The sequence below is a fragment of the Rhopalosiphum maidis genome, chromosome 2 (genome assembly GCF_003676215.2).
Source record: "Rhopalosiphum maidis isolate BTI-1 chromosome 2, ASM367621v3, whole genome shotgun sequence".
Lineage (NCBI taxonomy): Eukaryota > Metazoa > Arthropoda > Insecta > Hemiptera > Aphididae > Rhopalosiphum > Rhopalosiphum maidis.
This window is the reverse complement of record NC_040878.1, coordinates 65,322,456-65,338,364: the sequence shown is the minus strand read 5'-3', so window position 1 is coordinate 65,338,364 and position 15,909 is coordinate 65,322,456. Positions and strand designations below refer to the sequence as shown.

General features: G+C 28.3%; 1 protein-coding gene across 5 annotated transcripts in view; it reads right to left on the bottom strand.

Annotated features, from left to right (window-relative positions):
- LOC113550895 (hormone receptor 4) overlaps positions 1-15,909 on the bottom strand; it is a 76,666-nt gene that overhangs the window by 21,204 nt on the left and 39,553 nt on the right. For 2 of the 5 annotated variants that reach the window (XM_026952840.1, XM_026952845.1), the window contains exon 1: positions 2,812-3,157. The exons of 2 other annotated variants lie outside the window; for them this stretch is intronic. The gene's annotated coding sequence lies outside the window, so the exon portion shown is untranslated. Of the gene's footprint in view, positions 1-2,811; positions 3,158-15,909 lie in introns of those variants that run through there. One more of the 5 variants, XM_026952846.1, reaches the window with a different exon arrangement.

The following is a 15,909-nucleotide window of genomic DNA, read 5'->3' as shown; positions in this document are numbered from 1 at the left end:
GTACAAGTATAAAGTATCATGTCATCAAAAATTCGAACCATCATGACTCAAACATAAAGTCTGCATAGATGATTACACGTAATGTGAAAAAGAAATTATCGAATTGAAATTTTAACAAACTGTAGTTTGTGATAAGTTCAACGAGACATACAGCTTTTAGCTTGCAAAGTGAGTGTGTAATGTATTATACAATAAAGAGAGCGGATTCTCCCCCTCAAATTTAATTGAATATATAATCTTCGAACCGGTTTTTATGTTCAGCTTGGAATAAACAATTTCTATTATCCTTAAAATTTGCAAAGGTTCAATATATTTCACTTATTTTGTTGATAACGATAAGAGACAATTAAAGGTGACTTGTTAGTATATATAGATATTTTTTTTGGAGGAAAACAATATTGCGTGCCGAAGAACGTCAAGGTTACATCTTACACGACAATCTCTATTGCGATATACTCGTCGAATGCAAAATAAAATCTTTTGGCGTACCTATATAAAAAAATATGTTTCAACTCAAGTATATTATAGAGTCTATTTAGAATATTTACCAAATAGTACTAAATGATATTATTTTCTATATGAATATAATCGTTGATATATAGACTATGGTGTGATTAATAATTATATATATAGAGCCAACGATGGTTTATAATTTTCCTTGGAGTTTCACACTTTAATATCGGATAGCTATAGTAGTTATAAATGAACAATATAAATAAATTGAATTTAAATAAATATTTTTCAAATACGTAATTGTCCACTAGAATAAAGATTAAATTATTTCTATTATTATGTATAAATGTATATAATACACGAGTTGCATGATTATAAATCTTTATATCAACACGTGAGAAATTCTAGTATAATATAAATAATATTAAATATATAATATGTATATAATTAGAGTAACTTGCACACTATTCGGTTGACCGCTCTATTACAGTAGTTGATGCGTTGTAATAAGGAAATGCAACTACGATTGACCTTACCCAAGGCGTTGGAGGTATTCTCAAGGAGGTCATTCATTTTGTACAGTTCTAATTCATTGGATACAACAATTGGATTTCTAAATTATCAGTCGATAATCTATAATGTATACTTAGTTATAATTGGTGAGTAGTGAGTTTAAGGGGTGTTGCTAGTCATTTTGATCACGCGATATGACGTCAGACGTACAATGTTTATGTAAACGTTGTGAATGTTCTCTCTGTAAAAGTTTTGAATACGATTTTGAATGCTATTTATGTAAACGAATTATTATGAAATTGGCGAGTGTTATTTTTGTGATATATTATAATAGTTATTATTGCTACTTTTTCTATATACTCTTATAACATACATTAACTCTACAAATAATTATATTGAAAGGTTGCTATTCATACATACACACTTGCACACCGAAGATGTGCTGTATTTTAATAAAGAATAATTAATAAATAATAATACATTTCCAGAATGGTAGTTCGAAACCATCAGTGTTTTACAATACTAAATGTCTAAGTTTTTGTGTGGATTAAACTACTCATAATTTTTATAATAATGATTATAAATAATAATAACGACACGCATTTAAAGTTTTCAATCATGAAGCCGAATAAGTTATTATATCACTTTAAAAATCCCGTCGAATTTAAGTAATAAAGCCAACAAATTTATAAAAATAGTAGAAAACAAAAATATAATATGGCTGGAAAAAATAGCTTCGAAAATATCTCCAATGCCACGGACCCGTTCAGTAAGCAATTTTGAAATGTATACAATAATAGTATGACCCATGTTTAGGTAGGTAAACGATATGATTTGTTATATTTTACAGGAACGAGAGAAGAGAAAAATGTCGGTCATCGACCTTCGAATCTCTATGATATTTTTGTCATATCTATTTGAAAAGTCACAAACCGAACTCATCGAATGTATAGTAATATTATTATAGGTATGAATACCTACGATTTGCATCACGCTGAATTCATAATACAATGACCCCGGCAGCACATCGTTTAACGACATTATCCGGGGTACCATTTATATATATATTTTTATGTATACATTATATCAAGGTGTACCGATAACAATTCGCTATACCTACAAAATAATACAACATTAAATGTTAAAACTGTGTACGGGTAATCTATATAGAAAGTTGTAAACCAGCTGATAGTGATTTCCAAAAATTATTCAAATACTATAGGTTAGCGTAAATGGGCGAAAATTAAAAATAAGTTAAATTATTTTTGATGTACTATGTAGTAATTGATTTTATTATATAGGGTTGTAGATAAATTATATGCTGTAAAAAATATTGAAATATGTAGATGGAAAGCACAAGAAACATTTGTCCATACTAATGATTTGTCTTGGCTCATAGGCCCGACTATATTATAATATATATATTTATATTATATGTCTATATGTGGCACTTATCAATAATATATATACATATTATATATTATATTATACTCAATTTATTATATACATGGGTATGTGATGTTAGTAATTACTTCAGGACAATAACAACAATCGAACAGTAAGAGTATTGTGGTACAAAAGCCCGATAACGTCTTCGGACTTCGCCTTAAATATAATAATAAGAAGTATGACGAGTATAAGTATGATACACGAAAGTAAATATGTGGGGTGATTAAGTGCGCAGGGAAGTATCAAGAAGTTCGCGCGTTACGGTAGAAATAAATCTTCTCCGAGGTCAAGTTCAAGGCACTTTAGTATATCTCTACCTATACCTCATATAGACTAAGATATCGTAACCATTAGTCGTAATATAAAAATTTATAGAATACGCATAAACACACGTACCTTAGAGACAAGGAATCCATTTGGTGTCTAATAATCAATCGGAAAATCGTCCTCGAGAGTCGTATAAAATCGTAAAAAACTTAGAAACGTCGTTAATGTTATTTATATTATACCGACGACGGACAGAACACAATCTTCAACGCACAGCGAGTATAAAACGTACTAAGTGTAAAACTTCCCAAGTGCGGCGGTGGCGGCGGCGACGAAAGTATTATTATGATCGTTATTGTTTGTAATGTTATTCTTTATTATCATTAAACAAAATGCGTTTGAGTGGTCGATACGCGCGCGGCGTGTGTACCCGCTGTACTATACGCTTTAGGATGCCGAGGAACGCATTTCCGAACCGTCCGACCGGCAAACACTTTCTCCCGGGTCCGGGCATGGTCCACCGCGGAGAGCACGAATCCTTTCTCCTTTCGTTATCGTCGTACCACCATTGTACTGTCTTCGTCACCGCCGTTAAGACGGAGGGGAGGGATCTATAGTATATACATAAAAATAAGGTACCTCTACTATATGTATATATATATATATATATATATATATATATACGCGAGTGTGGTTTTAGTCACCGTGTCAGTCACCCAGTAGTATATATAATATTATTATTATTATTGTTATTTGTTAATATATGCGTATACTCTCACTCACCAAGTGCACGACGGTCTATCCCCGCTCTACTAACAAAGTCATAAACTCATAAGAATATATTAATATATGTATAAACCCATACACAGTAAATGGTCATCTACTGCACTTCCGCCTTGTCTATCAACATTATGATACCGTTGTCGTGACTAGCTTCAGATTTGCTCACCACCCACGTCTATCGTCTATACGTATCTATAACCCCGAACCTGTGATCACGAAACGTATACAGAGTACCTATATATTTTATTGTTGCGTTGATAAACAACGACAGGCGCGCATTAGATGATCGCGTTTTGATCGCGATTATATTAACGACGACTAGTCAATATAGTCAACTATTCAAAAAATATATATATTTATAAATAACAATACACTCGAAACTCGACGAAGTAATCGAACGATTATAGAAAGTCAAATAAAGACTAAATACACATTTCACGAACCAATGATCTTGAATTAGAATCAAATGCGCACGCATCTCGAAAATTATTTTACTCAAACGAAATTTAAACATGACAATAAATAATAGTGTTTTGGAAAAATTAACGATAATGGTATAGTTCTTATTGATAACGGGACAATTAACGACGACATTAAACAACCATTTCTTTGTTCTATCACCTTACAAGCGAAACAACAATAACTTCGTTCCGGGACTCGATATGGTATAAAAAAAATTTAACCCGATACAATTATTTCATATTTATTTTTTAAGTGTTTCCGTAAGAGAATGTCAATATTTAATTCAAGATTTGAGTTTTTTGAGTCAAAAATAATCATTAACTTTCACATTTACTATGCAGATACTGAAAATAACAGCAAGAAGAACTGAGTTCTATAACATTAATCATTAATGACACTAATGAAACAACTCAACTCATTATATTTAAGTAATTGTTTAATTTATTATAAATACACTATTTATGTGTTAGGTAATTTAGGTTCGTTAAATATAAATATGAATATAATATGTACAATATACCCCTTTATTACCATATATGAACATCATATAGACATGATATCGATTTATCTCTTTATTTTCATTATGTTTTAACAATATTATGATTTATTATTTCCATAGAATAGGTATCCATATTATTTATAAATTATAATCATTGGTAAATTACTAATTAGTAATTATTATTTAAATTATATTGTAGTATTTTTTGACATATTTTTATGAAATTATTTAGAATTTTACAAATATTTACATAAAATCAAATTATTCGAATCTCCAGTATAATTTGCAAATGAAAATGAAATGATTATTCCAAACGATTTAATAATTATTGTTCAAATTCACCATTTAACTAGATATCTACATTTATGTAAATAAATTCATTTTTAATAATAAATAATATTATTAATTGTTACTATTTTAAAAGCGAAAATAAATCAATAATATTAATAATGCTTGAAGTGTAATAGTTAAGTATTCATTCGTATAATTATATGAATTATAAAAAATTGATGAAGGTTTGAAGTCGATAGGAAAAAGTGGGGGGACTTCACGCACGTTGAATTGTGACTATACTAAGATAAATATATAAATGGTATGTTTTTGATGTATTTTTATTCTCTATTTTATACAAACTTTATTTTTCATAAATATTACTGAATGTAAATAAATATTGCTACATTATAATTAATACATAAATTAATAAAAAATACTATAAGCACCGTTACAATAAATGGTAGTAATAAAATAAGCTTATTGGTATGATAATATACTTTTTATTGTTGACTAACTAAGAATACTTTCTAAAAAATTTAATTTAGTTTACATCATTCAAACGATATCAAAACATAATCGAGCATTGTGGAAATTATTTACATTATATATAAACATAATAATTATTTTATTGTTATTATCTTGTGAAAATAATTGTCTTTATTACGAATAGAAGGTATATTACAATGAGCTTTGAGCTCAGTTTTAATTTTTTTAAATGATTACTGTATTTTATAAGATTATTGTTCGGTAAACATTAAAAATGACTTTTTCTAAAATAGTTCATAGTAAAACATTCTATATTTAAAACATTATTCTAACCCGGAATAACCAATTTTTTAAATTATTATTTTAGTTATATTATAAATTATAATAAAGTGAATGTAACACTGCCTGGTGTATATTGATCATGCTAATTATTATATAGAACTATATAGAAGTAAAACTAGTTAATATACACTTATTAGTTTATTACGTAATATTTTTTTTTTTAACACGCTTCTATAGTGCTTGGTATTAATTATTATATTAAATAATATGGGTAAGTAAATAAATATATATATATAGGTATATGGTTTTCTCAGTTTATCAAAACACTATTAAACTTCAAGATTAAAATTGAACATTAAATATGTATTATCACATAAAAGTGTTTTCTTTTAAAATGCATCAGCAATGCTGTTGAATTTGTTCTAATTCATTTGTCTAACTAAATAAAATACAATACTATACTGATCAACGTCAACAACTTTCCGCTGATTAGATATTAACAGTATTAAATAACATTTAAAAGGCAAATATAGTCAAAAAACAATAAAAGTTGAATAATATTGTACTTTTGGAGAACTTATATTAACTATTATCAATTTTTTAATAATATAAATACATAACAAAATATTCTATTCAGATCTTCTAAACTATAATTTATAATATGGATTTTTAGAAGGTTAAGAAGTAAATTTATTTTAATAAAATCAATGTCAATTATTGTTTATATTTTTATACTCGTTTAAAAGATATATAAAAAAATGTTTGGTAATGAATAGTATAAATCTATTCCTTATTAAATACAATATATAAACATAGTTATGTAGCTACTGATGTATTGAAAAAAATTAGCTTCATACAACTTTAGGTGAAGGTTAAAGTACCAATATTAGATTAAAATCGACCAATTTAATCAAATATCTATATACATATTTATATTTATTATATATATATATATATATATATATGAAAATTAAAGGTAAGGTGTAGTGCGGCGTTAGATTAATTATATTCTTAATTGTGTGAAAGCACTAATAGCAAAGGAAAAAATAACCATGCTATACTAGTATAATAATGTACAGTAAATATTATATATGATCATATTATATCTAATAATATAATCAACAGTAATATACAGAAGAGTAAGACAAAAATGAAGAAAGAAAAAAGTTCTATTTCTTTTTTTTTTTATGACCTATAACGGTGCGATAAATATTTCAACTGGTTTCACGCAGGTAGCTTATTATAATCATATTACATTCGTTTGCTTTTGAATATGAATTATTCGGTTTTGGTTTCGGAAAAGACCATTTACCTATCTTTACATTAAAATATGTACCTACATATGGCATGCATAATATTAATACTATTTACTATAACGACAATAATGAAAAAAAAAAACATAATATAATAATAATAGACAAAACAAATGGCGTGTAGGTTCGAACAAAACCCCGTGCACGCATGTATACAAATTATTGTATGCACATATACACACAATCTATATAATATCTTCAATGAATCTATACATAGGTATAAAATATATGGTAGGTATATATGACAGCGCGCGTTGTCCTCGCGAAGAATAATAATAATATAATAACCGGGTCCCGCGCGTAGTCGAAAATATCGCGCAAGAACAATGGTGAAATGAGAAACCGTGACCTCTGTGAATTTATTGAATACATAAAAGCCGGTGAAAGTCGCCCAAACCAAAACGCGTTTTAAACAACAATATTATATACATATATATATACACGCGTACGCGCAAAATTCTGCCAACACACACATGCGCATTACGCACGAAAATACGTGAACAATCGGCAGCGGTGGCGGCCGACGAACCCTATAGAAGATTTTGGTTCAATTTTACGATGTAGCGTTTTCGTCGTTTATTTAAATAATATTATTACACTAAGTATTCGTAAGTATAATTTGGATATTTTTATGACCATTTTTTGTTTAGGTAGCACTGCATGTTATGTTAATTGAAAGAGGATCCTTCCTCGTGTCTGTAACCTCTGATAATGTACAGAATAATTCATCAAACATATTCACCCTCTTTTTCTTCTTCGACATTACAATTATTCAAAATCTGAATTTTGGATTCTTTAAATATACACTGTGTTCCCTTTTAAAGGCAACACTAAATTATTTTGTCCATAGTGACATCGAATTGATATGCAGTTTCTGTGAGGAGATACAGAATACCAAAATACACTTTTTTCGACAGTTGTCAAATTTTAACTCTTTTATTGAGCGCATGCGTAACACAACTTACATTTTTTTAAATAGCAACACTTACTTTTAACAACAGATTTGGATAGACCGACATTTTTTATGTCAATTTGGTCCTTTTATTAAGATAATAGGTCCATAAATGGGTTTGAATTGTTTGAAAGGTATAAGGACTATATGATGATATGAAACATTTAGTAAATTATATTGAACTATCAATATTTATAATTTATAAAAATGGTCTAATAAACGTCTAAGTATAGTTAACACTAGCTAGATCCATTATTGCAGGTTTTTTACATCTATTTTATATTTTTTAAAACCATTTTTAAGGACTATATTATTCTATAAACGTTTTAATAACTAAAAAATTACTCGTATTAATTTGAATTTTGAATTAGGTACAAGAAAATTTTTAAAAATGTATTTCCTAAATAATTAAAACTAAAAAGAGGAGGGAGGGTTCTTTTTTGAAAAATAGAAGTTTTTATCATTACAGAGGATATTTCTTAAGTAAGTAATACAAAGTCTCAAAAATTCGAAAATATAGTGTTAAGTATATTTTAAAATTTTTAAAATCAGAATATGAATATTTAGTTATTAAAGGAAAAAAGGGGGACAAGTGGGTCACTTTAATGGATGTTTTAATTTTGAATACAATAATAATGTATATATTATAATCATTATGATATATGAAAAACAACTATGAGCGGATACGGCAGCTATAGTGTGTTACTGAAATGTTTTTCATAAGTTGTTTTTTATACTACTATTAAAGCAATATTTATTAATAATTATTTTACTATTAATATGATGGTAGGTTGATTTAATTTTTTCTATGAACATTGCCATTATTGTATTATAATAATAACAATAAATATGAATTATATAATATTTTATTATTATTATTAATTATTCAACTAAAACCACGGACGACTATATATTATTGTCAAATAATGTGAATAAATTTATATTATAAATAGGTATAATATCTTAAAATTAATCTACATATTTTTAAAATTTCGTTACCTAAAGTTAAACATACTTTATAATATACGTAAAAATTTTAAGTTTCCAAAAATAAATTTTAATTAAGTACAACAAAATAATGAACAATATCCTTTATCGTTTAAACATATAATTTCATTCAAACTTGAACTTCGAATGTCTATAAGAAATCATTTTACTGCTCAAAAAATAATGCAGACTCACATCATTGTAAAATCAATATATTCATCGCTTCGTTCAGAATCTGATATAGGGGAGAATTGATGAATCACTTTGTATATACCTATGGAGCTTATTATAGTGAGGTTAGCGTACACCGTGCGTCTGTGCACCTATATATTATGACATATATTGATATTTATTATAAACACACGACCATGATATTATACATTAAGGCGTATGACTGGGTAGAGAGTAACTCTTATAGGTACACATATAGAATCACATTATCACCCTCGAGTTGAAATAATAATTATAATGACGCAGATAAACTTTTTCTGTATCAAATCTTCTACGCGCGGTTGTAATTAATTTAGTTTTGCAGCACTAATATATTATAGGCTGGCCAATAACGAGATCGAGTGATACATATAGCAAGTAAAATTATTTTGTAATTAGTAATGAGTAATCGTTGTGAATCATGGAACATTTGGAGGGCAATCCCCTATACCGTATGGTTTTGCGACCGAAAAATGATTTCAACCCCCCTCAATAATACTTATAAAATCTAGTTATAGTTAGAAGTTACACGTGTGGATTTTTTACAAAAACGTGCTCCACAAAAACCGTTTCGAGTCTACACTACACACAGCTGTAGTAGGTATTATATAGAATATACACACGCCTATATGCACAAATGGCAAGGGCGCTGCTAAGGGTTCTTACATTGGGTAGTTCCCCCAAGTATAAAATTAAAGTCTACCTACCCGATTTACTTGTATACTCAATAGATTTACTAATAATAGCTCAAAGTCAAAATTCTTTAGAAGAAATTATTTAGCACTGTTTAAAAGAGACGTCATGTCGTCATTACCAATTTATCGATAAAGTTTAAAAAAATAATAAGAATTAATGAAAATAATTATTGATTAACATTTATAATATCGTAATATTATTATTATTTTTATATTCTGACTTTCTGAGTGAATATAATATTAGTTTTAACTATACCTATGGTGTGGATAAATTTTTTTTATATAATCAAAGAAAATAAATGGTTTCAGCTTTGTCGGAAGTCTCTGATAGCAAATTAGAGATAATAGTTAGTATAGGTTGGAATTAAAATATACAATATCCGTAATTTTTTATTTAAAAAAAAAAAATAAAAAATAAAATACAGAAAACGTGAATATCTATGAAATACTAATTTTGGAAAAATCTTTATTTTGATTCATAATAACAAACAATTGAATGTACTTAGAATTTTCAATAAATATTTATATTGCCGTTTTTTAGGTATGATATATTTTTCAAAATATTTTGGTTTTTATTTTATTATTTATAAATGTTTGAAAGTTCCTTTTTTTTTTAGTTATTTTCCTGTAAAGGATAAAAAATGTACAATAACGTGTTTTGAGTAAATAATTATAACAGAATAGTGATCTATGTGAAAAACTTACATACGTAATACAAATAATACAAACGAATAGCTATATAGTAAATATTGAAAAATACACTTATATACGTGGTTAAAAGAATTATTCGGAAACGTATTTATATTTTATATACTCAATTTATTACTTAAAAATGCACTAGTCTTTTTTAATTATATTTATATACATGTAATGTAAATGATATGCATTTTATATATTGTATGTAAGTACCTATAAGAACTAGGTACTGATGCATATTATATACTTTATGTTATATATCATATTAAGGATACGCCTGTTTTCGTAATAAATTATAAACCAACGTAGTGTTACTAATTACTATAATTAGTAATTATGCCATCCTAATAATATAATAAACGTTGAATTTCTGTAGCATCGACAAGGCGTCGAAATGGCTCAGGGAAAATTGTCACGATACTAAATAGTAAACATTAAACTGTAAACACATATGCTTTCAGTCGCGCGTGGATCTGGCCGTGAAAAACTAATATTAACTCAAGTATAGACATAATTTAGTACATCACAAGTATTATATTATGGTTGAAGAGAGAAAGGTTTTCGTCGTCGAACGCGTATGTTCGTGAATATAAACCTACCTATATTATTATTATTATATTATTTATACCTACGACGTAGCGGCCGTAGTCTGCAGATTATGTATACGAATTTCGACCGGTCATTGCCACAAAATATCAAATTGTATGAACGTGAACGGTAATACAAATAATAAATAATAATCATGATAGTTTGTTACCTATACCTTTAGCTCTAATCAAGATAAAAGCGAAGGAAACCGTCGTTTTGCAAAATCGCGATCACACTTTCGTACAATAATACCTAACTATTTATTAAAATTAAATTCTCAACTAAAAACAACCCATTATAATTAATTAATAAACTACAATAAAACTGTCTATTCATCGGAATGACTGGATCCTCGTCGTCAGCAAAACAAAACAGTGGGCAACAATGCGTGTTTTCTGGTTGTCTATGGACAATGGTAAATCGACATCGATTGGAGCACAAAACGCTTTTTAGCAGCCAATAAGGAACCTTTCTACGTCGACTTAAGTTATAAGACGCAAATTTTAAAGTCCCCAATTCAGTAGTACTGATATATTAAGGTGTACGTAAGTTCGTGTATCGCTGCTCATTGTTATTATTAATAACAACAATAATATGTCATAATTGCGCTATTATCCTACGCGCACAACGAAATATATATATTAAAATACACACATATAGCAACGGAAACGCGCGGGCGTGAGTAAATACGCGTTTTATTTTCCCTCTCATCGCGCGGTTCGGATCGTTTCTATTCCCAAAAAATTTTCACTTTTTCCAACCATCACTTTCCCTTCGATCCGAATTACCGCTTTCACGGCGCGCCACCAACGCCGCCGGTACCGTTATGTTATATTATCATGTATATTATATAGAGGTACGTGGAGTGGCGCATATTATGCGATAAATCAAGCGGCGTCGGTGGCCAAGTCACACGCGCCCGGTTAGCGGCCCGGGCGGCGGATGGCAACGCCGCCGCCGTCGCCGCCGTCACTGCCTCGAGAAGAAAACCGCCAATTAAAATCCGTTGACGACGATTCCGCGCCGCCCACAGAAACCGGTCTCCGCACTGCCAACAGTACGCCGCCGGTACCTACGCGTCCGACGCTGTTGCGTAAACCTGCAGAGATGTATGAATACCGAATGGCGACCGACTATCCGTACCTATAATACTATGTTGTATACTTAATATACATGGTATACCTATATATAATATATATACATAATAATATACTGTTAGGTATCATTATTATTATTATTATTATTTTTATTTAATAATAAAACGTACTTTTATTTTTCTCTTAAAACCAGTCGAGTATATATTATTATTATGTGGCGTAGCTTTCAACGATGTTGTTCTACTGAATCGCATATGACAGTGTGTATAATAATACTATAATATTATGATATTATGTATGTGTGTGTGTGTGTACATGGCGTGCGAGTGGTGAGTATTACGACGATATCTACATGGCGTTAGTATAGGTACCTCCTATACTGTATAGCAACTAACGGTTCCGCAAAGCCGGAATTCCGGAGTTACACCATAAATAAAAAAATATATTATGTTATTATTATCATTATTGATAGATACTATGTAGAATTTATATGCATTTAGTTAATACCTAAATATAATAATTATAGTTCTATAAAAATAAATTAAATGAAAAAAATAGCTTTTTAAATAGTAATACAACTTTTATATAGTTTGCTATAGTGTTAACACAAACATTAAAAATAAAGTTTAAACACTATAAACATATTTGTATTATATATTCATGTAGTACTGAACGGTTCTAATATTATACCATGTTATAATACGTAGGTTTTTATGAAACATAATTTATTTAATTTGAAATTAAATTGTAAAATATATGACTTCCTACAATTTATATGTATTAAAATAAGGAGAACAATATTATAATCGCATTTAATTTGGAATCTTTAAAATCATATCAGCTATAATACTTGTAAATTTGGTTTTTCATAAAAATAACGGTTTAATGTTTTAAGCAAAATTATAAATCTTAAAGATAATCATTAAGATTAAGATATTATATACAGACTTCTGCAAAGTACCAAGTATACCTATATTAAATTCAGGTATCTATATAGTATGTGCCGGTATAAATTAATAATATTATTAATATTGTGCATGGACGGTCTACGGTCACGATGACGATCCACGGAAAAACGAATTTTGTATTATAATAAAATATATAATACATATTATCATATATTACATAGAATGGTTGCATAATATTATTGTTAACAAATCGTTGTTTTTTTAAAAACAAGATTTATACCGCAGACTTTGTACAGCTACATGAATACAAGTATAATAATAATAATAATAATAATATCGTTTTCGCGCACATGCGTATTGTATTCACATAGGTATGCTTGCCAAACATGTATATAATATTTCACTTAAAATATAGAGGTATACATTTTTTCACTATTCTGCACTTTTGCAGTAATTTCAGAATAAAACAAAATTCTAATCAGAATTGATACCGATACATGCATAATATAATTACACCAACTGTTTTACGTCATTTTCTTTAATTATTTGATCGCAGGGTAAAATAACCAGGGTTGTGAATACAATAATAACCACGCATCTCCTATGTCCTCGTCCCGCTTTCTTTAAAAAACTCCGCGATCGCCACGTGCGTGTAATATCAGTTCGCCGACCATACAACCACCGCATCACAATAACATCATCATCATCATCATCATCATCATAATCATCATAACGGTTATACCAACGTGACTCGATGCAATCGTCGTGACCCGGTCGGCGGCGATGGTGAAAGTAGTCCCAGTTTTTTAGCAAATCTGTCCCCTCCGCGAACCACTTATTATTATTATTATTATTATACTATTATAGCGGGTTGGATAGCCTTCGCGCTCGCGTTTACTCCTGACCACAACCTTCTTTCCTTTCACTGTCGTCGACAACCATTAAATATATAATATTATACGTGGTAGACAAACGTATACGGTAATACAATCACAACAAATATACTATTAAAGTACACACACAGATACCACGTCGTCGTACACCATAACAGTTGTACTGCGCACTGTGCAATTCGTTCAAAATCTTTTTTTGAATTTTTCACTCTCGCTTTTCTCTCCCACTATCTCTTTAGCACCGTGATTAATACCTCGTTAGTTAATTTTTTTTTAATTATTCACCGAATTAACGTTACACTATTGAACGAATACCTATATGATAAAACTATAAAAAAAAATGTATTCTTTTCTTAGGACTTTATAGTACATATATTCTTCTTATTATTATTTATTTAGCAGTATAAAGACCAATATACATCAATATATAATATGACGAGTATATTGTTAGTTATACGTACATGTTCAAAATAATATACATATATTTAATGGAATTTATAATAATATTAACTTTATTATTACATAGAAAATCAAATTTTTAAACAAACGTCAACTCAACGTAATTATTTTTAAGATTAAAATTCAAAATATTAAACTATAATATGTTTTGTTATATGTATCATAGTTCTTTGTGCTGATCTAAACATTGTATCATACAAACTCTACATCCATCACGTACGTACCGGAGAAATTCATTATATTTATTTTCTAGGATTAAGACAAATTTTAGATACAGCCGTCTATCATAAAAAACCTTTACTATGTTTAGTCTTTAGTGTTTACATATATAGAAAATTATACAATTACGTACATTCGTATAGTCTTATGAGGACTTGCTGTACGGAAACAATTCCGCGATTAATAAGTATTTACTTCACTCATTACTCGTGATCGGAGTCACTGACATTTTAAATACAGGTGTGGGGTATACATTAGTGTATAATAAACTGCAATGCTGAATGTATGTATTATATATAGTAAGCCAACATTGGCGATAATATACCCGAGGCAACAATATTTTTAGAGATAATATCTTATATTACATCATAATATAAAATATATAGTATTATATAGGTAGTCTATACTTCTATAGTCATGAACTTACTCATGTGTATAGACGTATAATTTAAAAATGACTAAAGATATATTTTAAACTATAATATATCTACTTAATACACTCTTAGTTTTTTATTTTTGTACTAAAATTAGTAAAAACAACCAATATTAGCTGCTTGAAATAAAAATAGGTACACTATAAAAAGGTTTCAAATTCACAAAGTATATACTTACTAAACACTAATATAATAGTAATATTTTACACTATAATGTAAGAGCTTCTTAATAAAATAAATTATATACCCTTTCTTTTAGTAGACATAAAAAATTTGTTGGAAAATAAAAAAATTTAACATATGAACGTATACATTATTCTCGTAAAATTGTCTTGAAAATTATTTATACTATTAACGTTATGACACGCCCCGAACATAAAGTACGCGATATGCAGCAGTGTCCAATTTCCGATCAATATTATACACATAGGCCAAGTGTAAAGTAGTATACAGATTATACCTACATATAGTATAGACCTCTAATATAGCTTAAAATTCAATTCTAGAATACATACATATATAGGTATGTAATTATGTAAAACACGAAAGTCTTTAACGAAACCTTTACTTATGGCTTCCTCATATAATAGTATAATACTCATTATAATACACATAAAAATAATAATTTAGCAGTACATACCATATTATAATCTATGTATCTATGTAAATAAAATATATTATATAGTGAGAGGGTAAGGATAATTTTCAAATATGGTTGCAATAGTTGATTATATATTATTATATAATATAAAGACAATATTATTAAATTATAGGTATATAATATAATATACTGTAATGAAATGTGTATAGACTACTATAGAGTGTAGGAAAATGTAATAGATAATGTCTAGAAACTGACTAATATTGAGATTAGCCGACAATTAACCTTAATATTATATACAACACATTGACACTATACATTTTCAGACTTTAACTATGTGATGAGAATATTACAGCTATACTTTATTCAAATGGCTCAATGTATTGTTAA